The sequence below is a fragment of the Pseudorca crassidens genome, chromosome 17 (genome assembly GCF_039906515.1).
Source record: "Pseudorca crassidens isolate mPseCra1 chromosome 17, mPseCra1.hap1, whole genome shotgun sequence".
Taxonomy (NCBI): Eukaryota; Metazoa; Chordata; class Mammalia; order Artiodactyla; family Delphinidae; genus Pseudorca; species Pseudorca crassidens.
Window position 1 is genome coordinate 53,217,315 of NC_090312.1, and position 25,484 is coordinate 53,242,798.

Sequence of the window (25,484 nt, forward strand, 5' to 3'; positions counted from 1 at the left end):
ATTTTTCTCCATTCTGGATCTTTCTTCTTCATTTTCTTTTCAGGCTCATCTTTCTCTACCAAATCAATAAATATTGCAGCTTCTCAGGTCTCAGTCCTAGGCCATCATCTCATGCTCCAGTCTTTCTCCCATATGATTTCAGTCACCCTCATGATTTCAGTTGTCCTGTTTAATGATAACTCCAAAATGTATACCTCTAGCACAGATTTGTTCTCTAAGTTCCATATACCTATATCCAGCTGCTTATTCAACACCTCCACTGTGGTAAGATGCTTAACTAAACATGTTCAAAACCAAAGCCATAACATTTTTACCCCCAAAATCAAATCCACTACTACAGTTTTCTTTCAGTAAATCACCATAACTACTATTCAGCAAGCCAAATATCTAGCAGCGCATCTCAGTCTATCTCATTCCCTGTAGAAGTCTGGTCAATTTTACCTCCAAATTACTCTCAAATCTGTACTCATCTATTTCCACTGCTCTTACCCTAATTGAAGTCACCCACACACCTCTCACCCAGAAAACTGCAGAAACCTCTTAACTCATCTCCCCACATCCACTTTTGCCTCCTTTCAATTTGTTTTTCATGTTGCACCCAAGCGATCTTTTCAAAATAAAAACTTAACCATGTTTCTCATTACTAAAACCTGTTTTCAAAGACTTCCTCTTATTCTTAGGGTAAAAATCAAAGTACTTAACATCCCCTCTACCTACTTCTCTAACTTCATCTGGTGCCTATAAGCCCCTTGCCGTTTATGTTTCAAAACCTCGGGCTTTCCACTTTTCAAGTTCACCATTATCCCTGTTGTTTCACAGATATCTCCTCCCACTTCACCTAGTCAGCTTCAACTCATCCTTTCTACCTTATATCACTTGTCCCTTCTCAGGAAAGCTTACTCTGGTACTAGCACCTTATATCAGGCATAGTATATGGTAAGCACTCAATAGATATTTGTTGCATAAATATATAAATAATACATAGACATACCAGATAACAGGAAACAAAACTATCTGCCAAACCTGAGGCAGAAATGAAAGAAAAAAAGCAAGGTGACATTTCCTGAAAACGCTTAGGTACAAGGATCCCACCATTAACACAGTAGTCCAATAAAAGTCAATCTCGGACCAATCACATACTGCTCTCTCAGAGAGGATTAAGTATGAGCTTGGAGCTAAATTTTTGCAGTTTCCTTCTTTTTTAGGATGAGATAAATTTTTGAGTGGAATGCACATTCTTCTCTTTAATAATAACCATTATGATGACAATACTCATCTGTTAGGGTGTTCTTGCCTGAAAGTTACCCCCAAAACCCAACTAAAATAGTCTAAAATGTAGCAATAATTATTTCACAAAGCAAAAATTAGGGAATTTTCACAGTTAATATAGTGGTTTTGAAATATCATCGAGCCCTGGAATTGTTCTGTCTTTCATTTGGTCCTATTCAGGGAGTTAGCTTTTTGCCTCATGAGATGGCACCAGGAAAAACAAGACATATATATTTATACAATAATATTAAAGGTTGAAAAAAGAAAACTCTTGCTTTTTGCTCTTACTTAAGCAGCAAGAAAGAACTTTTCAAGAAATCCCTCCACCACTCAGCAGACAACCCCCTCAGGCTTACTGATCAAAATCATGTCACGAGTCCATTGCTGAACCAATCTCCAGAGAGAGAACAGGATCATTACAATTGGCTAGGACTAATAGAGCTTCACTCCTAGGGCTGGAGAAAGGTCCTGAAGCACATGGCCTGCTGTCAACTGAGCAAAATGAACACTCTCTTATCCAGGAAGGGGAAGATTGACAGCGAACTCTGCCTGCCCCCCCTGTCATTTAGTGAGGAACCCCTATGGACCCGTTATTCTATTGCATTTAATGTGCATCTTTTATAATCCTAACAATAACCCAACAAGACTGGTATGATTTTTACAGATGAAGATATTGAGACTTAAATGTTGAGCTCTAGTACACTAGGTTATATAATTAATGATGTGGGCAAGATTTAAATGCAGGCCTGACTGACTTACAAATCTATTGTAAGGAGCAGCACGATGATGATTACTCACATGTCTGCTGAAAGCATATTATCTACACATCGAGATTCCAATAATAAAATTCTACTTCCTGTTCACTAAAATATTCAATTTCAAATACTCCATGTTTACTATTCAATAATCAATGTCTCCTAAAGTTTCTGACACAAAGATAGGTGCTCATAAATATATGTTAAATTTTTATATTAGACATATAACACTAGGTTGTTTACTTTAAAACTTAGGCAAATTACTTAACCTCTCTGTGTCTTAGTGTCCTTATCTATAAAAAGGTTTAATAATAGTAGCTTCCAGTTCATAGGTTTATTGTGAAAAATAAAGGAGCCTGAGTACAGAGTAAGCGCTCAATATGCATTAACTAATATCATTCCCAATTCAAAACTGATGCCTAATCAGTATTAACAATATTAGGCAATAGAAAAAAACAAAACAAAATAAAACCAGGATTACCTCTTTTTTTTTTTTACTTTGATGACTTTTCAAATGTGTTCTTTGAGATATGTAACCAATTTTTATTTATAACAACCCTTTATAGGTTTAATATAATAGTGATATTTAAATGGCCCATAGTCTTTTTCCAGGTTTATTGAGATATTATTGACACATAGTGTAAGTAAATTTAAGATGTGAAATGTGATTTGATGCATGTATATATGGCAAAATGATTACCACAATAACGTTAACACCTCTATCTCCTCACATAATTACCATTTTGTGTGTGCGTATGTATGTGTGTAGTGATAACATTTAAGTTCTACTCTCTTAAGTTTCAAGTATATAATACAGTACTGTTAATTATAGTCACCATGTTGTAATTAGATCCCCAGAAATAACTGGAAGTTTGTACCGTTCCACCAACATCTTTCCATTTCCACCCCACACCAAGCCCCTAGCAACCACTATTCTACCCCCTATTTATTTGTGATTTCTGCTTTTTATATTATGCATATAAGTGATATCATACAGTATTTGTCTTTCTCTGTCTTATTTCAGTTCCCATAATACCCTCAAGGTCGATCCGTGATGTCACAAAAGGCAGGACTTCCTTCTTTTTGATGGCTGAATGATATTCACATTTTCTCTATCCTTTTAGATGACATGTAGGTAGTTTCCCTATCTTGGCTATTGTGAATAATGTTGCACTGAACATGGGGTTGAAGACATCTCTTCAAGATAGTGTTTTCATTTCCTTCAGCTATATGCTCAGAAGTGGACTTGGTGGACTATATGGCAGGAGTCAGCCTGGTGCTGGGCAGCCAGCTCTGGGGCTCAGGGTAATGTCTGGCACTCACTTCACTCTTCTTCTCTGGATGGTATCTCTCTCCTTGCTGGCTGCTGGGGCTTGGGAGAGAGGTAACGTGAGTCGTGTGAATCTGTCTTTCCTACCATCTTCATTGTATCCTTTCATATTTCTGTGCTTCACCCAGGTGCTGTAATCCCTTGCCTGGAATTCTTGGCTCTTGTGAAGGTATTTTCTTGAGCAGATAGTTACTCAAACTGATGTTTCTGGCAGGGGAGAGGGGAACTTTGGAGGGATGGGGACAGGTAAATGAGTGGTAGAAATTCCTACCCCACCAGTTTTTAGCACACACTTTTAAATAGTCCTCGTTTTGAAAGCTGAGAACTAAGGTAGCAGCTAGAACACAAGCAACACAAGTCCTCTCCCTGGGATCTGACCTCCGAAGCCCAAGACTCAGCTCCCAGCCTCTCCCGCCCTGGCAGGTGAGCAGACAAGCCTCAGGCTGGTGAGTGCTGGTCAGCACCGATTCTCTGTGTGGGAATCTCTCTGCTTCGCCCTCCGCACCCCTGTTGCTGAGTTGTCCTCTGTGGCTCCATGGCTTACCCCCCGCCACCCTTGTCTCCACCAGTGAAGGGGCTTCCTAGTGTGTGGAAACTTTTCCTCCTTAAAAGCTCCCTTCCAGAGGTGCAGGTCCTGTTGCTGTTCTTTTGTCTCTGTTTATTCTTTTTTCTTATGCCCTACCCATGTACATGGGGAGTTTCTTGCCTTTTGGGAAGTCTGAGGTCTTCTGCCAGTGTTCAGTAGGTGTTGTGTAGGAGTTGTTCCACATATAGATGTATTTCTGATGTATTTGTGGGAAGGTGATCTCCACGTCTTACTTATCTGCCATCTTGAAAGTCTCTCTCATATATACAGTTTTATTTATTTTCAATTACCTTTGAACTCAATAGGGGAATATGTTCATCTTCTCACTGAGCACTGCTCACATAGTTGCTTGATACAATAATGCTCAACAGTATTTAGTTGATTAAAAAAAATTACAAATACTGTGACCAGCTGCCCTTTTGATGTAGAGGACTGCACACTGTGCTGATCCTTTCGCTAGTTCCATGACTAGCTCTTTTCAAGTCATGTACAGGTAGTCATTTTCTCTTTCAGAGCGAGGATAACTGTTTAAGCTTTGCTTTTATCTTGAGAAAGAAGAGTTCACATTTCAAGAGGATGTCTTTACCTAACTTTGATTATTTATTTGGGTAAATTAATTCAAGATACACTACATTAGGTAAAGTTTCTGACATTTCAAAATATGTCATTGGTCCAGTGAATCAAGTCAGGGTCTCTGTGACAGGATGAGTACATATGATTGTAATATTATCTCAACTGTCCCTTACTCATCTGTATATGTATTTTTTGTCTCTATTATTTCAAAGCTCATTTCTCTATAATTTCTTATCAACTCCTGTCCCTAATTTGCTGACCTTTGCTGACGTTTTTGTTTTTCCCTCCCATCCATATTTGTCTATGATCTATCTTCTCTCTTCCATTGTTTTAGATTTCATGCCTCGTTAGATCCAGGGATTCAAACCTTGTCATCAGAAATTTGTCTTTTTTTTTTTCACATCTGTTAGATTTCCCTCCATGTCAGATTGCTAAATTTAGCTCACATCAGCCCTCTCTTTTATGGACAGATCTGACATTAAAATGTTTTTCTATCACTTATTTTGAACACGAGCAATTATGTCCCACAAACTATTAACTCTGCTGCTGCTGCTCTTGCTAGTATATCTTTTATAAACAATTCATGAGCCGCTTTTACCATTTATTATCTACTATGTGTTCGGTATTTTGTTATTATTTTATTTTTTTAAATTTAAACTATTATTGATTTTTCTTTACAACCCACAGGTGTTATTATCACTGCTTTGCAAATAACTGAATTGAGACTCTCCCAAATTCTCACAATTTTCACTAGTCAGGACTCTTTCTATTGCCAGTGAGAGAAATCCAACTCAAATTAGCTTAAACAATGTTTTTCTTTGTTTGTTTGTTTTTGCGGTACGTGGGCCTCTCACTGTTGTGGCCTCTCCCGTTGCGGAGCACAGGCTCCGGACGCGCAGGCTCAGCGGCCCATGGCTCACGGGCCCAGCTGCTCCGCAGCATGTGGTATCTTCCCGGACCGGGGCACGAACCCGTGTCCCCTGCATCGGCAGGCGGACTCTCAACCACTGTGCCACCAGGGAAGCCCTAAACAATGGTTTCGATTGTCGCACATTCTTGGAAAGTTGTGAGCATCATTAGATCCAGGTATTCAAACCTTGTCATCAGAAATTTGTCCTTTTTTTCACATCTTTTATATTTCTCTCCATGTCGGATTTATTTTCCAGCATCTACTTCCATGCAATAACAAAAGGGGCTGCTGGTGGCTCCAAGCTTAGATTTTACTTGTAAGAGATCCCAGAGAGTACATGTACTGGATAGCTCCAGAAAAAGCCCTGGGAATTAGTCTGAATTGACTTAATTTGGACTCCATGCCAATCCATGAACAAACCATTGTGGCCAGGGTGATTGGGTTCTCTGAGTGACCCATCCTGTGTTTGTTGCTACCCTTGGAGCTGGAAGGTGAAGCAATTCTCCTGAGCCACTTAGACTATGATTAAGGATGGGAGCTTCTCCAGAATATGCCGGGAAGAAAGAAAGCACATGTCTACTGCAAAACTATAGACAGATGAGTCAGAATTTCAACCTAGGTTTGTGTGAATTAGAACATCAATGCGAAAATGTTGTTATCCATTCAGTCAACAAACATTTAGGCACTTTTCAAAGCTGTATAATGCAGTGATGAGCAAGAAAGATGATGTGCTTGCCCTAGACCAAGGCAGAAAATAAAATACTCAAAAGTAAAGGCATAATATAATTTCAGATAGCGGTAAGTTCTATAAAGAAAACAAAAACATATTAGGGAGTTAAAGAGTGACTGAGCTGACTGAGTGAGTGGTTCACTTAGCTAGTGAGGTTGGGGAGATGACATTTGTGCAGGGGCTGAATGAAGGGAAGTTGGGTGCTATACGAAGATCCCAAGGAAGAACATTCCTATAAGATAGCAAGGGCCTAGGGAGATGATTTATATGGCTTGAATTCTCTTTTCACTTAATTTCTCTCCTTCCTTCCTTCTTAGGTGTCATATATCTAGCATTCTATCCATTGCCTTTATAAGTAAATCTGGACTGGTTACTACATGGATTCTTAATTTTTGTTCCTGGAAATAGTCACTGTAATGGTGATTAAATGAACAACATTGAATTTTGTAGTCATACTAGACTTCAGAGCTGTACTACCACCTCTATATCCATTGTTAACTCAATTCTTTTTTGTCAACCTGACAGCTGTTTTTTACTTCCAGTGCTTCTATTTTCCCTGACACTTGTTTTGCTTGTCTCCTTGGCTGCTTGCCATTTGCTTAATTTTCTTATTTCTTCTCTCTCCTAAATCTTTTTCTGTTGCTGTTGCTGTCCAGACAGCTTAGATTTTGCACAAATTGGCTTGGTTGGTGTAGTCATTACTAACTATTTAGATAATATCCTTTCATTCTATGTAACACATCTACCAACCATTGCACATTCTGTGTACTTTTCAGGTCTTCTGTTCCTAACAATTTTGTTGTTACTCTCTTTTCTTCTCCTAGAAGTACTTACCCCCTACCTGATGGGCTGCCATTCTGAAAGCTTGAGGCTGCACGATAGCTGATCTATCAGAGTCATTATTCTATTTTGTTTTCTTCTTGCTGTTTGTAGCCTGCATCCACACTCAAGCATAATAACCAGGATCCTTGCTATTTGCCAAATCCTTTAAATTTAATCTTGGCATCATCCATGTTTTCTTCTTACTACTTTCAGCCTGATAGACCTAATTCAGACTCTCACAATCTCATACCTGAACTAATGTAGCAACTTTCACCTGGTCACCTCTAACTTTATCCTCCCTTGTCTATCATTTACATTTCTACCAATATTATTCCTAAAATACTACTTTTGTAGTATCATCCTTGTGATCAAAATCTTTCAAAATTGAATTGCCGAATAGATGAACTACCAACTCTTTAGCCTCACATTCAGCATAGTTCATAGTAGGCTATGAATCTACCTTTTCTGACACTAATCCTGCATCCTCTCTAGGATATCTGCTCTCTAGGCAAACTAATCCAGCACTGTCTCTGAATGTATATTGAACAGTCTTGACCTCACACTTCTGTTTGTAAACTTGACTCCTCCCCCTTACTTCCAAAAGTTTCCCTGTTTTTCTTTGCATCTGTAAGACAATCAATTTTTTAAAAAATCCACTTTATAATCCCTATCTATTTTGGAGTCCTCTGTAACAATCCAAGTTGGAAGTTATCATTTCTTCCCAACTTCCTTTCATTAATATATGAAACTCTTCTATCTGATATTAGTTTTTCATATCTGAAGAATATCTCTGCCAATTTGCTTCATTTTTCACCATTCTTGCATTTCTTTCTGTCCTTCTTAGTGCCTGCCTAGTGTTCTCCTCAAAATATGAATACTGACATTTTTTCTTTTTATTATATCATTGTGATAATGTGGAAGACCAGGCAGGAGGGCTAAGCTTAGCTATAGATATCCATATCTATGTAGATGTCATCATATACATTCATCCATATCTCTATAAATATCTATGTAAAAAAGAAATTACTTCAAATGAATAAGAATGCTGATAGCTATGAAATCTGTCTTTTCAGGAACTTTCCTTGACTCTTTACTGATAACACTACATTTTGAGATGATAGAAAAGATCTCCAGCCCTGAGATTCTTTTCCATTTTAGTTCTAATAATGCTTGGATTTGTTGATCTTTACAGCCTACTTTTAACTATATTAAGATATTTACAGCTGGTGGTATGCTCTGATGATCACCATGATTAATTGTTGTTTTGCTTCATGATTTCTATATAATATTATATTTCTGTACTATTTGATTATTGTACCATGTATGTTTTCTAAAAAGCGTGTTATTGTTCAAATAAAAATTGTACTGTGGAGTTAGGTATATCATGTTAATTCATTTTATGCTTAGTTTTTCCCACTTGGTTATATCCTGCTGGGAGTGTTGGGGCAAGGGTTGCAGAGGGAGAGCTTAGGTGTGCAGAGATCTTTTCCCTTACACATGACCTCCCTTTTCTCAAATTTCACCTTTTCCCTTTTAAAATTGCATGTTATTTTTCATGTGTCAAAATATACGTACGTGATCCTAGGTTGAGCTCTGGCCTTTGGAGTCTGAATGTCATGGGATTAATATTTCCAACTGCCAGTTACTAGCTGTTCCATCTTGGGAAAGTAGCTTGATATCTCTGTGCCTATGTTTCCTTGTTTGCAATATGGAGGTTTAGGACTTCAGGATTTTAATTGTGAGCATTAAGCAAGATAATTTTTGTAAAGCAATTAGCATGGCCTGGTCACAGAAAAAATTCAATAAACTTTAGCCAATAATGTTAACTTACTCCTAACCTAGACAACTTTAGGTAAATTATTGTATTTGTTTCACCAAAATGAAAACCAAAGAAGAAGTCTTAAAATTACTGATATTTACAATATGAGGAAGATGTCAAATTTCCATTCCAGAGCACTACGGAAATAGAGGAGTTGCTTACATTCCTGAAGCTAATTTAAGTACAAGTTTCTTAGACTCTGTGAAACGGGCCTAGCGTTCTCTTAGGATTCTTTCTAGTCCTTAAAAAAGAGAAAAAAAATTAGAATTAAAAAATTATTAAAGTGAGCATAAATGAGTACATAAGCTATCTTTAATACTATTCAAAATATACATGGGGCAGGAAAAAGTGGGCTTCAGGCTGGACACTTACAACTAGCCCCCTGTTCGCATTTCCTGAGACAGGAGAGAGGTGGGCTTCAGGTTAGGCATTTAAATCAGCCTCCTGTTTACTCTCTGAAATGGAAGCAATGACAGAGATGGGGTAAATAGCCAAGCTTTGTCTCTTGTGGATGTTTTAAGATAACAGTCATGGCAAGAACAAAGAGGGGCAAAACTTTGTTTGAATAAAGGATCAAGGCATCTCCGCCCACCCCCTGCCCCCTTCTGGGGGCACCGGAGACACTATGCATGTGCAAAACGGCTCCTTGAGGGTCAAAAGTCAGGGGACAACGCCAGACCATAATGAGTCTTGCTTCTCCCAGATGCCTTCATAGTGGGATCCATCTTTTTTTTTTTAACACCTTTTTTGGAATATAATTGCTTTACAATGGTGTGTTAGTTTCTGCTTTATAACAAAGTGAATCAGTTATACATATACATATGTTCCCATATCTCTTCCCTCTTCTGTCTCCCTCCCTCCCTCCCACCCTCCCTATCCATATTGACTGAGAGGTGTGTGCGCACCTATAAGGAGGGTCCTGAGACTAATTAGCCAGGAGGGTCAAAGCAAGATGATTGGCGATAAGGGAAACAAAGACCCGGAAAACTGCCCCCCTTATAAAGGATTTAAACTTCCCAACGGCGCGACTCTCTGAGTTCTCCCATGCGTCTTTCTGCATGTACTTTGCTTTTCCAATAAACTTTACTTTTCTCTTTATCCTCTGCCTCCTCGCCTGAATTCATTCCTGACAAGGCAAGAACTAGGGACCCAGGCGCTAACAGCTGGTATCTGTGGTCTAGCAGTTAGGACTCCCGGCCTGGGAACTAAGATCTTGCTTCCAGCTACTGCTTGCTGCTGCTTGCTGCAGGCTGCCGCTTACTGCTGTGTGCGTCCGAAATCAAGCTGACAAAATGTCTAAAGTTTTCTAAGCTTAGTATTAAAAGTACTGGAATTATTCTTTAAAATGCCTTATATGTGCATATGTAATATGAATATATATATGTGTGTGTGTGTATGTAGAGAGATCTGGTAATGATAATTTTATTGCTAATTACTTAATAGTATTTGATAATATTTCATTCATACATATTTCAAAGGTGTATAAATTGTATACATTTTCTTTTAACCTTCCTAAATACTATAACTCATAAGCCATTAAAATAAAAATCATAGTAAGAGACTTTTTAATTATAACTTAAACATATTGTTATTTTCCCAATATTTCTTTCTGAAAACAAAGTATTGGCAATAACAGTAGGTGTCGCTATAGCAAAAGAAACCAGCCATTTAGAATGACAAAATTTTTTTGTTTTCCTCTAGGAAACATTACAACATTCTTAGAGAAATTGTATAAGTTCCATCTTCTTAATATTCAATGTCTAAAAAAAATGAATCATCTGATTACATATTTTCTCACAAAAAAGTTTATCAATTACTTAAATAATATATCTATTTATAAAATGAAAATAAAAATACCCACCTTGTAAAATTGATGGTGAACATGAAATAAGGTAATATATGCATTCATTCATTTGTTTATTAAACACGTTTAGTTGAGCACCTACTGTGCACTAAGCATGATAGTTACAAGACAGACAATGTCTTTGCCCTGTTGGTGCTTGCAATCTAGCAGATTTATACAGATTTCTACACATTGTGAAATTTAAATTATTATTCATGAGTAAGAAGTGTAAATATTATTGAGTCCTTATGCTTAACAGATTGTGATGAAGCTATTTTAATCTTCTCTTTAGGAGAAATAATAGTACGTATTATCAGCTATTTCCTACCTCGCATCTATTTACTTTTCTGGTAATAGCTCCCTGATAATTCTCCAGGATATCATTCCCTTTCACTTTCAGCTCATGTAGTTTGAATGACATTGATTCCTCTCCAGCCTCCAAAGGCAAGCCTGAGACTCAGATCTGGTCAATGAAGGTTTTATATCCTTGTGTCTACAGTGTCATCTCATACTAGACCCTCCATGATCCATCTCCTGCTTTTCACTTGGATCTAATCTCGTCACCACCTGCTTCACACTCCACCTGTACACACCTTGGTGTTTTTTGTCTCTGAATTTTTGCATATATTGATCTCTTTTCTTAGATGTCTCTTCTGCCTCTTCCTTTGTCAATTCTATCCATCCTTGAACACCTAGCTAGGCAGCTCTCCTCTAAAAGTCTTTCCTTGACCCCAGTTGGGTAAAGTGCCCCGTCTGAAAGCTTTCTCAATCTCTAGGCAGTTCTCTATATGAAATTAATTATGCATTGTTTTCATAGCATTCTATTTGTCTCTATTCTTCACTTAGATAGTATACTTTTGGATGTCTAATTTGACTCCTCTATGAGTTTCTAGCACCTCAACTGATGGCTGGGATCCTCTGCTTGATATAGGCTTTGTTGACTGAAAGCAGTTAAGACGACTGTGGCATAAGCCTGTCTTTCTGTAACAGGCCTCTGTTGAATCGCATAGTCCTGAAGAAGAGTAGTTCGAATGGCTCTGTGCTGAGTCATTCCAATGCCCCACACTTTGTGTCTCTGAGAGGAGAATTGTATTCATTGGTTTCCTCAAGTTCACCTTAGAAAATGATACTCAGACTTCATTCAATGAGTATTTATTGAGCTATGAAGCGCCCTCAGATCATGCAAGCTCGCTGTGTTCTTTTTTCTCCTCCAAACTCCTACAGCATTTATAGCCTAAGCTATTAGTTTGGCAATTAATTATATACTATCTTGTGGCATTCCATTTTTATGATGTATTTTTATGTCGTGTTTAGTCTATTACTTAATATTTTACATGCTTACATATAAGTAGGGACATTTATTCATTAACATATTTATTATTTATTCATTATGTTTTTTGAGAATTTATTATAATTCATACATTTTGTTTTGCATAGCATATCTGTTGGAGTTCTGTTTATGCTAACAGAAACTGGTGAATTTAAAGACAAAAACAACTTACTGGAAGGCTATCAGGGAATGCATTGTATAGAAGGGTAGAATGGTGAACCAGGCTTGGAACAGAAGAGGAGCAACCCCAGAAGTTGTCAGTGGCAAGAGATTACAGAAGAGTGCTGCACAGGAATCTTTGCTGATAAGAATGAACTCCCATCCACTCTCACCTTGATCAAGACTCAGTGCTTTGGGATAAATGGCCAAATTCAGGCCATGGGATCACACCCTAGCTGTCCTAGAATCATGAGCAGGAGGAACTGAAGAAAAGAGCTTCCAGGGATTCCTTGGGCTTCTAGCAGCTATCAGGATTTATCAAGGCAGTTGGGGAACTCTCAGGAAAAGAATGCATCTTGGGTAGTTAAAAAAATGATGAGTACTAGCACTGATAATTAGTTGTTCACACAAACTTGCTATCAAATCTCAGCATTGACAGTGACTAACTCTGTGGTCTTACACAAGTTTCTTCATCTCTATAGGTGCCCATTTTTCTCCTTTATAAAATGAGGATACTAATATTTATTTTTACGTGGTGGTTTTAAGGATTAAATTAATGTGTCATATGAAAGATATCTATTATAGTGTCTGTGACATAGTAGGTGCTCAATAAATGATAGCTATTATTGACTTATATATGTGCTTATATTATGAGGTTACTCTATAAAGATGAGGCAAAGAAGTAGCAATTATCTCTGCCCTTGAACAGTTTGTAGTTTAATCTGAGAGGAAAACACACAGGCAATTTAACCCTCACAACTACCTTTTGCATTAGGCAGAGGCATTTATCATTCCTATTTTTCATATGAACAATCAGTGACTCAGAGAAGTTTAGCAACTTGACAATGGTCACATAGTTCTTAAGTAGCAGAGCTGAGGCTGTGGCCAAGTTTTCCTGAATCCAATGCCTTTTACATTTGGAAAAATAAGTATAGCTTAGTGAAGGATAGAGTTACTCAATTCAATTCCTATAAGAAAATTTTAGTGAATACCTACTATGACAGTCTGATACACTAGATACTGTGGGGGGATATATAGTTAATACATAGTTCCTGGTCTCAAGAAGCTTACAATCTAAGGAGAAAAATAGATAGGTATACAACTTAGAGAAGTTCAACATAATATATAATACAACTTGCGTTTTTCATTTACTTACTTTAATAAACATTTATTGAATGTGTCATGCTCTGTATTAAGTATGGAGTTTTCAGTGGTAAACAAAAAAATAAGCAACCTGTCTTCAAAGGCCTTACATTTTGTTGGAAGGAAACCAGAAACACAAAGTATATATACATACATATATATAGCTAAAACAGATAATTTTAGCTATAGATAGCAATGCATGTTAGAAAGAAAATGTAGAGTTTTGTGATACCTAGTTGGTGTTGGTTACTTTCCTGAAGGCTTTCTGAAGGCCTGAAGAAGTCAGTCATGTTAAGATATTTGGAAAAAGTATTCCAGGCGGAGGGAATGGCAAGTGCAAAGGCAACGAGGTGGGGATGAACTTGGAGTTTTAAAGAATAAAAATGAGACTGTGTGGCAGGGACATAGAGAGATGGGGAAACAAAGCAGGGTAACATGAAATCTGGACACACATGTAGGAGCCAAAAATGCAAAGCCTTATACATTGTGGTTAGAAGTGTCTAATTAATTACTTTGAGTTTAGTGGAAGACCGTAAAAATTTAAGTGGGGAAGTGATACTCTTTGACTTAAAAAAATATTACACTGGCTGCTGTGATGAACTATAGTGTTTGTTCACCTGGGCACTAAGGAGAGAAAGAGGGATATTACTTTGAAAAAGTCAGGGAAAGCATTGAGAAGGAGGGGGTGTGCTGAACATTGAGATAGGCTGGTTAGGTATCCCAAGAAAAGAGATTACCTTCATCAAAGGAAGAAAGTTTAGGAAGTGTGAAGCATGTTTGGGCCAAAGTGAGTTTTCCAGTGTGGCTGACATGTGGGGAGGATGGAATGAGATGGGACCAGAGAGGAGGGTGGGTGCTAGGCTATGTCTTGACTACATTCTGTAGGCAGCTGGAAACTATTCTGTATTTTAGAAAGATAATGCTGGAGACTGTGTGAAGTTTATTAGAGGAGTCAAGAAGACCACTGATGAGGTTTCTACAATAGGTCATCTGAGAGATAGCAAGGGCCAAGCATGAAAATGGAAAGGAGGAGACAAGTAAGAGCTATTGACTCAAAGACACAGCACTTGATGATAAACTGAGTTAAAGTAATAAAGAGGAGGGGGAATCTGAAGACATCAGCAAAGCAAGTTGAGGATGCCCTTTTCTGTGAGAGGAAGGTTGGAGGATAGGGTAGAGATTTCAGTTGTGAACAAGTTGAGTGTAAGGTTTTGGCAGGACTTCCACATGACTGCTTGAGAGACAGCTGGAAAAGCAGGGCTGGAACTCAGGAAACTTGGCCTTTGAGAGCACACCTATTCCAACTAATTTCTTATAATCTGTGAAAAATTTTGTGAATTTTTAGATATTTGCTATTTTCAAGATGACAGAAGTTTCACAAGTTTTTGTCAGAACCAACTGGAAGTTTTTACCAAAGGAAAAGGTTTGTTTCTTCAAAAAAACCCAGAACATTCAGTAAAGAGAAAGCTGGTTGATGATTTCTACTTTCTTTTCTTATTTTGAAGCCTGAGTTATCAGACTTGTGTAGACCTGAGGATTAACATTACAGAATATTATAACAGGCTCAGTGTTAAAAGGAAAAAGATCTTGTTAAAATACCTACAATTGATATGAAGAGATGGACTACCTCTTGTGTTCCTAAAGAAAGTAATAGGAGAGAGTAAGAGAAACCAAGTTTTTTCTTAGAATTTATGTTTGGTTATTTTGATAGTTGTAGCAAAGAGTTAGACACAAAAGACTAGGTCTGGGGACGATATAAATGGTTAAATGAGAAAAAAAGATGTTAATTAGAGAGAAAGGGACTCTTTATGAGCACTTAAAAGTTGAGTTTTAAATAAACAGCTCTCTGTAGTGCTAAGTTGAACAAACCAGAAAGAAAAATGGAAAGTTTATGTCTAGTGTGGGACTCGAGGGACATTGTTCCAGCTAATGATTAAGAACTCTCCAGACAATAGGGGCTTCTTAGACAATGGGTGAATTTCCAGGATGTCCGGCCCCCTTCCGAGAAGGAGGGAGATAAACAAAATGTAAAAAAGGTATCTGTCAAAGACCAATCAGGAAGCTGGGGACAAGTTCCCTCTCTGGTCCGAGCCTAAGCCGGGACCAATCAGCAGGAAAACACAACCAAATCTATAATTTACATACGGGGAAGTGGGAACCTATAAAACTGACATATTCGCGCCCAAAAGGGGTTCCTTCTTCGACCTCCTGCGTGAGGACCAAGGAACCCCGGTGCACCGGCCTTCAATAAACCTCTTGCGTTTTGCATCGACTTCCGACTCTTGTTGTTTCCTGGGCGAGTCGAAACTCCTAGGAGACCGCGCAGGTCTAACACTAGTACTAATTATAGCTCGAGTGAGAAACTTTTTCTCTCTGTTTTTTCTTTTCACTTGTATAATCATATCTTTCTCAATAATTACATTTTCTTCTCACGTACCAGGCAGTACCTTCTTTGCTGATACCAATTTGAAGGTAGGGAGACAAGGGCATGGAGATACCAAATTCACCAACAAAAGTCATTTTTAATTGCTATCTCCAGAGTTTCAGGACTGCATCATCGCTTAATGACTCAGCCTTGTCATTGGTACTGATTCACAGAGATCCTAATACATGAGAGTTAGTGTCACAGACTGATGGGCAGACCAATCCACGTGAAGCCAGGGAAGAGAAATGAGGCTGCCATCATTGAATTCACAGCTGATCTTAACAATCCAGGATAGGAAAGGGCAAACTATTCTGAGGGAAAGCAGTTAATTTTGCAGTGTGTTTGTTGCTGCTGTTATTGTAATGACTATTGCCTTCCTGTTTTATATTTATTTACCCAAATTTATTTAGATGAAGGACTCAGAGATATAGAGACATACATACTTTTTGCAAAAACCACCATAATGTAGTAGAGGTACTCCAGGATATGGGGATCTTGTTAGCTGGTTACTTGTGCAGCTTGCCTGACCTCTGATAATTATGTCCTTATCTACCCTTATACAGCCTCTGAATTTTAGACTCTGTGTCAGGCATATTTACTGTTTATAGCAAGCTCAGGAGAAAAGTACCCTTGCCATTGTTTTTATAGGTGAAAAAACTGTAAATTTTCCAAGGACACATTTCTAGTAAGTAATGAATTTGAAATTTTTATCACGTATATCTCTCCTCAAAGCCAGTGCTCCTAAAATGTGTCTCATCTGTAAAATATGGCTGATAATAACACCTGTCTTACAGGGTTGTTTTACAGATTAAATAATAGAACTGTGAAATGTCTAATACCTTAGTTTGCATTAGGCAATCAATAAACAGTTGATATATTACTAAAAATTATGAAGAAAAATCTTCACTAAAGTATCCATAGCAATGAAGTCCTTGTTGGAACATAACCCTTTGATTCTTCAGTGTGAATTAGCCTGATGTTACCAGCACTGAAAGCAGATGGTAAGGAACACAATCCAAAGGAATGAATCTTTAGTAGTAAAATGTCAGATACTGTAACATCTGGATGGAAAACATAATTTTGTGCACTTCGAAATCATCCTGGTAACTCCCAGATCATTCCATGTTGACCTCAGCATACTTTTCCTTTAAGCATCATTTGCCCCAGTAAAAATGAAACTATCAGTTTCAAAAGTAAATAGAGTCTGTACTGATCTGTTAGAGGCTGAAGTTCCAGAATAAGTTTGGGAAGCCATAATTTAGGGTAACAAAATATAGTAACTGATAGATCTGGCAAATGTTGTGTAAATAAATGCAAGAAATCTGAGTAAAAATAGGAAAAATGGAGGTTTTAGTTTTAGGAGCCATAGTTTTACTTGGAATAACAGCTATTGGGCAAGTATTGTTCTAGAAAAGTTCTGGTCAAAATAAAGCAGAGTTGAAAAGAATGTGGTCTGTACATATGTATCATTTGTGTTTAGACATTTATGAGGTCAACAAAGCAGAAGTGAAGAGTATATTGCTTCTAACGAGGAGAGACATCCAGAGTGAGCTTTGTTTAATGAAGACTGACCATAATGGATTATGACCTCCATGAGACTAGGGAGAATATCTTGTTCATTCTCTTATAACCAGAACCTAGCTCAGTCCTTTTGCAGCGAGAGTACCTGTAAACTTTTGTTGAAAGTATGAGTGAAAAATAATGAACTTGCCTATCAGGAGGAGAGAATGAACAAGGTCAGTTTATCAAGACAAAAGCTCAGCTGAATCAATCTTGTCTTGATGGGTTGTACCCTTAGAATTGCTAATGAGGAACCTGACCCAGCTCAGCTGTCTGATAAAAGACAACATATCAGTTTACAGATTGTCAAGCAGGCTGTATCCCCTGCAGACATTCCTTAGTATATCCACACCCTCCCCAGTACCCTAGGGACATCCCCTAATGCAGAAGCAAGTGAAAACAACCAGGACAGATGCCCTTTTTGTTTGTTTGTGTGTCTGGTGAACAGTGGGGGATCTTAAGGCAGATGGGTATCTTGGAGAGACAGAAGCAATCACTGCCGTCATTCAATTCAAAATCCTAAGGGAAGGTGGATAGACAAGAGAAAGTTAAGAAAAGCAGCCATATTTTTCCAGGTTCACAGAACAACTATGAAGAAATTGACTGTGTTGAAGTTCCAGAGACAAGAGTTTAGGAAAGCTGATTGTTGTATGAAAATATCATCTCTTAGGACTAGAAACCAGAGATTCCAGAGTACAGAATGTCAAAAAGAATAACAAGGCCAAGTGTCTTATTTCATTCTCATAACAGCTCTACTATATAGGAAATTTTATTATCCTCATGTATAGGTGTTGTGATTGAGGTTCAGAGAGGCTTAAAATGTGTCCACAGGGTCAAGTAATTAGAAGTGTCTGGACCCCACTGGTACTCTTCATTATTTAATAGTACCAACCTCAAAGGTTGTTGCAAGGTTTAAAATATTAAAAAATGTTAGAGAAAAGGGCAACAATCACTAGTTTTTAGTCCTTCACAGTAAACAGTAGCCCAATGGTTACTCAGGTTAACTTTGTGTGCTTGTTGGATAAATTTTTCTGAGTATCTAACACTCATTGAATGAGACATATATGATATAATGTGTGTGTAAGAGTAGGGAACTGACTTTTTAAGCACCAACTCTATGCCTGATGCTGGGAAAGGTACTTTATTTATGGGATCTAATTTAATATATTTAACCTTGTGAGGTATTATTATCCTTACTTTAGAAATAATAAAACTGAGGATGGGAAAAGTTAAATGGTCTCACAGCTAGTACATGGTGAGACGAGGATCAGAACCCAGCTGTAAAGCCAGTCTTTGTCTATATCATATAGCCTATTTTATAAATCATATGCAGCTATAAAAATGTAAGGTGTCAGTCAGGGTTCAGGGCATAGAACAGAAACCACTCTAGGTATTTTTAGCAGGTAGGGATTTTGGAACTTACAGATCCATTGGAAAGTCCTAAGGAGCAGTTCTAGAATGAGCCTCTTAGATGAGATCCAGAACTACACAGAAATGACCTACTAGGAAAGCTAGTGCTTTGGGGCCACTATTAGAGATATGTCAGAGGAAGAACTGCTATCTCTGCTTCCTTAACAGTCTGAGGTATCTGGTAAGTGGATAACCAAAATTGTTATGCAGGGAAGTTAAATTGGGTATCCATTGCTTCGGGATAATTAGGAAGCTGAAGAATGAATAATGCAAAGTTTCTGTAGGGAAGCGTCATGTTCCATGACCATAAGAGCCAGCAGCAACAGCCAAGAGCCCCAGGAAGATAGTCTCTGCCTCAGTTCTATTTTCCATATATTAATTGAGCATATTTACATGGTGAAACTTGACTTGCGTATAGAAGCCATAGTTGCAAGGGAGTCTGGGAAATGTACATTTTAGTTTTCCAGCTTCTCAATTAGAAAGTGGAGAGAATGGAGGATGAGTAAGCCATTCCAGAAAAGGTAATATTATTATTAGTTAAAAATGTAATAATTATTACAATCTGGATTTTCTAACTTGGTTGATCACAAAATGGAAAGCTAACTTACTTTGCAATGGTTATCTGACTTTTTAGTCTCTTGGCCACTCTTGATGTCAGTAGAACGCTGCTGACTGAGTAGGACATTTGCTTTAGACACAGCTCTTGCTTTTTATCAATGTGCAAAGCAATTTGTGTGTAACAGCAGTTTTATGGTCCACTGACTGTAATGGGGCGCTTTACCAACCATGAACTTTAACATGTTTATAACGGGGACTTAATCTGAAAATATGCAAGAGGGAGTCTTATGAATATAATTTATAATCAGATAAAGTCTCACGTAGCTGTTGAATAGCATATGAAATTAATATTTGTGCCATAAATTTTGAGGTTAATTTTGTCCTTCTTCAAGAGACATAGTGACATCAATAGGTAAACTGAAGGTTGAAATTCCAATTGCTTTGAAAGGACATCAAGCCTTATGAATTTACATTTGTATCAAAAATAGCAGGGGAATGGTATAATTAACATATGTGAAATTCCATTTCTTAATACAAGGCAAAACCTAGAATGAACCCTATAAAGGACCTTTGTATAAACACTCTGTTATGTCAGAGCTAACAATGTCAATAGTCTTAGTTATTATACCTGCAGATCTTTATTTCTGCAAGTTAGTGGACTTTTCCTAAATTTCCAAAGCATATTTTATTATGTATTGACCTTTTCTCCTTAACTCTTTCAATAATATGCTATTTAATGCCACAAGTGTTTAGTTCTTCTCCAAGGTACTCTGTTCCTAAAATCAAATAACAATTTCACATGCTTACACTTAGCCTGAAGTGTTTATATACTTTAATTAGTGTAGAAATATTTTCTAGCTTTCAAAGCACTTTTAAGAGATCATAATCCAATGAAAAGGGGAAATACTACTATTCAAATGACTACTCTGTTCTAAAAGTATTCCAGAATATTCAACTTTCAGAAGAGTATTAGAAGAGGACTAAACAGTAACTTGGAAATTCTTGGTACATCTTTTACTAAGATGATTCAATACTTTGCACTCAGCAATTTGAAGTGTGCTTCAGTTTTTATTTTAATTTTTCTTGTTAATCTTTCGTCAGTAAGATTGTCAGAATAACAGTCTATGGGAACTTAACTGTTTATCAGTGAAAAGAGACAAAATACTTAAGGAAAAAACTGATCACATTATGCAATTAGATTGCAGATAGGTACATATGACATAGAATGGACTTTGCACATGCCTGAGAGATACTGAATACTAGCAGTGGCACAGTTGTAGTATGTTTGTGTGAATGTATGCTGGGGTAGTATGGGCCTAAATACACATATGTGTTTGTACTCTACCCAGGGGATTTGTAAACCTCAGTTAATGCAGTTGTGGGTAATTGCATTTCTGAATCTATCTTGGTCTAGCATGTGTCACATGTGAATGAACATGAGTAAAAGGATGTATACCAGTGAATATGACTTTATGTTTACATATCTATATCAAAGAACATACAAGTGAGTATTTTGTATTTGGATGAAGCTATATTTTTACTTATTTGTTTTATGTTATTTTTTCTAAAACATTTGATTGCCAATATTGATTACCAGTGTCCCACTTATCCTTCTGCCTTCTTGGTTACTCACCTTTACCAAGATGAAACAAATGATATCACTTATACCTTTGCTAGTTCAGAAATCCCAGACTGAGGGCCATAGTGCTCAATCAGGAATCAGGATGAAATACTGATAGCAACCTCATCCTCGAGAACAAAGGATGAAGCGAGAGGTGTACCTAATGCCTCAGCAGGAAATTTACAGTTAAGAGGTAATTGCTGAGTATTTTATATTTTCCTTACAAGTTGATTTTAGCCTGCAGCAAGCAAAATATTCCCCTTCTATACAGTTTTCCCATAACTGTTCTTTCAGTACATTTGAAATTTATAAAAATACCTTGTGGGGCTTCCCTGGTGGCGCACTGGTTGGGAGTCCGCCTGCAAATGCAGGGGACGTGGGTTCGTGCCCCGGTCTGGGAAGATCCCACGTGCCGCGGAGCGGCTGGGCCCGTGAGCCATGGCCGCTGAGCCTGCGCGTCTGGAGCCTGTGCTCCGCAGCGGGAGAGGCCACAACAGTGAGAGGCCCGCGTACCGCAAAAAAAAAAAAAAAAAAAAATACCTTGCAATTTCTAGTGTTTCTCTTTATCTTGGAGGTGAATGAGAAGAAAACCAGAGTAGAACATAGTCTTAACTCAGAGAAAATGAGCCACTAATCTTTGATTGGAAGATGGAGCAGATGTACTTAAGGGTCAGAAGAGGGATCAGGAAAAGATAATGAGACAAATTCTGGTGACATTTACATGAGGATATGAAATGAAAATTTGAGCCACTTGTTAGTGATACTGGTATATTTAGCAGGACGACTGTTCACAGCAACAGCAAATGGTTTAACGGATACCATAATAGGGGAGTTGCTGATTTCTGCCGTCCTCTTAGCCACAATGGCATAAAACTTAAAAAACAATGTCAAGAGTTATTTAGCAGCTTTAAAGAGTCTTAGAAACAGCCTCCCCCTGTGAAGCTCATGGATAGTAAAGTCAATTTAGGCAGCAACCCAGTTCCAAAAGAATTTATACGAGCAAGAACAAGGGAATTGCATGCCAGAAATATACAGAGTTTTTGGTTCTCATTTTGGTTTTACTTTCTGACTATCAGTTCTAGAGACTCTTCAGTGAAAACATATTTCACCTTTAGGCTTTGGAGCCCCTGTTGCTTGCTTCATTGGGCAACCATAGCTCGCTTTTCTCCTAGATATGTCCATTCCTGCCAGCTGTTATCATGCAGGGCATGACAGTTATGGCAAATTGAGAGCCATATGATTCCTTGAAGATACATGGGAGAGACCTGCAAAATTTGAGTGTAGGCCAACAAAAGTTGCTAACCAGCAGAAAATTATTCAACCAATTTGTGAAAGATGCACTGTATTTGGAAAAAAATGCATCCTCTCCTCACTCAATTCCATGTGATAGCTCATTCCCTTTCTGCTTCATCTCTGGCTCTTGGTTTGATCTCACCTGTGGAATACTGCCTGCTCTCCTCACTCAGATTCCTGTTCAAAACTACTCCCTGGAAATACTGTGACAAACTTCCTGCTAAAATTCCCTCACATTATGTCATTTTGCTGACTAATACTTTAATGAATAAAGGAGCAGTCTGCCACCATGTGATGAATATTTATTGAGTGCCTATCTGTGGACTAAATCTGAGACTCTATCGTTCCTGTTATTAACTGAGTATATCAGTCAGGGTTCAGTCCAGAAAACAGAAATCCTCCTCGTATTCCAAGAATGGAGGAGTTTACAGCAAATTTGAGGTTTACACAATCATTGGAAGAGCTAGGAAAAAATGGCAGGGAAGTCATCACTAAAGTGGATGTTTCTTTGGGTTCACCTGGAATCAACTGCAAATCTCAAGATTCTCTGGAGAGCTTCCGTCAACAGTCCCCATCTGCAGCATTAAAGTGAGTGGTTTGCAAAGTGTTGCTCAGAAGCTGCTATGGATCCCATGTTTGCTCAAACATATGGCCACATCTTTCTCTGGGGAATTATGGCCTTTCTCTGGCAAAATTGTTGTGTTTACCTTGTAAAAATGAGATATATCCTCCACTCAAAATTGGTTTAGATTTCAAGACTGATGACATCCATGCATGTATTAAGAAAGTAAGAAAAAATTATTACTCACAAAATGAGGCTTTCTGGGAAGGTCCAAAAATGGCTTGAAAGAGCAGAGAAAAGAGACTGTTTGGATTTTATTGTAGTTAGGATGTAGGGTTGGCATGATTCCTGCACATACACAGGCTGGAGATTGTGTGGTTTGCACTTCCCACTGGTGCCAAAGGAAGGTGTGCCTGTGCTTTCTTATCAACTTGCCCAGATATGGGAAAGAAGGGGAAAGGAGAGTGGTGTGACTTGAAAACTGTCAGAAGTCAAACATCAAAACTGAAATTAGATCTGTTATTACAACACCATCTTGGAACCATTGAGGGGGAGGGGATTTGGGGGATACTTAGTGTGGTGGTGATGCTGAGTTAATAGCAGAAAATCTCATACACTGGGCATGGTCTCAGACTCCCTTTATTCCATGTTACCCAGACCAACAGTAGGCCACTTTCCACTTCTGCATTATTTTCTACTAATGAAACAGTCACTTTTGAAATTAAAGTATTATCCATTTTAAAAATCAAGGGGCCATAAAATCCTTATAAGTATGTAAAGAAAAGAAAAGAAAAAACAAAACAAAACAATAACTGACATAAATAATAAATCATCAAATAAACATGTATAGAAGTTTTCCCTCCCCCCTCAGAAAAGAGGATTTGTACTTGAGAACTATATAGACATCTTTTCTCAGGAAATTCACATTTATTAAAGATAGGGTCACATTTCTCAAAGACAAATGGTATAGTACAGTGAATTTATATGTTCACCTCTAGCATACACATTAACTGGAAATTTTACCCACATTCAGACAAACTTTTTAAAATAAATTGGAATTATGTACATGGTAACTGTTTACTATTAGCAAGAGTTGATTGAAAGTGGGGAATCCAGTTCTCGAAACACGTTAGTTGAAATCAGAGAAGGTAGAACATTCCAGAAGTTTTGACTGTTTAAAAGTAGGTCACTTCAGTAATTAATATCTAGGGTTTCATAAAATCTCTGATTATGGGGTGCCTGCTGACGTGACAAACATTGGGTTAAGTGTTGGGGATACAAAGTTGAATAAAACTTTTTTGCATTTAAGGACTTCATAGTCTACTCAAGTGATACTTAGGATTATAAGATGCTAAGGATTCAAGGAGTAAAAGTCTTCTCCAATTAAAACTATGACAGTCTACTAAGCAGCCACTTCTGCAAAACGTAGCCCACCCAATGAAACCCAGTGTTTCAAAATAAAAAAATTCTGTGAAAAACAAATCACAAACTTCAGCATTATATTCTTAAACAAATTTCTAAAATAAAAGGAAGACTAGCCAGGCAAGGACAAATTCTAATTTGGTTTTGAATGTTGTCCATGAAAGACTGATGGAAACTGACAGTATTGTAGTATTGTCCAGCCTTCTAAATATAACACTGATTTCCATATGAAACAGAGAAAACAGTGACTTGCTGCTTGTTGAAGTCAGGCACCTCTGAGAGATGCTTTATTGTATATTCTGAGGTGCTTCTTTCCAGGTAATGAGGCATGAGAGCGACTGATAAGCACATAGAATTTGGAGGAGAACAAAATAATAAAACAAGCAGGTTCACTCTTAATCATGATTGCATATAGTAAATAAGCAAAATTCTTTTTCTAAATATGTTGAGTACAGAAAGTTGAAAATCTTTTGAAGATTTTAAAAAACCAACAGTTTAGAATGCAAATGAATTTAATTCTCTAATCATTCTGCTTAGTGAAGAACTTTAAACATGCATCACAAAATATAAACACATAAACTTTATAATTTAGTGTGCAACTCATGATTTTTAAAGGTGAACTTGAAAAAAATATGTCAGTATATTTTTCCCTCAAGTGGTGATGGGTCAAGCACTAAAGTCCAGGTTTCAGATAAAGTTTTTAGGAGAAGGATGTATGTGTGTGTGGGAGAAAGTTATCATTTTTTCTTTATTTAAATTGGGTAATACTATATTTTGAAAATCCTTTGATTTACATTATTTCACTTGGTTCACAAGACAACCATCCAATTAAGTAGACAGAATAAATATCCTTAGATCCATCTTACAGGTGAGGAAACTGAGATTTAAAGAGGTTAATTAATTTTCCAAGGTCTCATGTCTGGCTACTCACAAAGTCAAAAGAGAAGCCAAATCTCCTTACTCCCAGTCTAGACCTCTGTCTGTTGTTATACAGTGCTGTCTTCTAATAAGTGATATCCTGCTAGATTTTGGTATTCTTAATATGTGTTTTTGACAGTTTTGATTTTGTATATAATCATGTGTCGAATTTTCTATTCTCTTTGAGGACAAGTTCTGATCTGACCTGAACCCAAAGAATTCACACTGGAGAATGAGGTACCAGATTATTTTTACTTAAATTATATACTCTTCTTTAGTTTAAATGTTTGTGAAATTATAGAAAAGTAATGAAAATAATGTTTATTTTTGGGATTTCTTCTCTATGTGTTTGTCAGACCATTTAATGTTAGCAGTTGAGTTAAGCTTTTAGACTATAGAATCCTAGACTCTCTTGAATCTCATATTAAGAGTTTTTTGAGGAATTA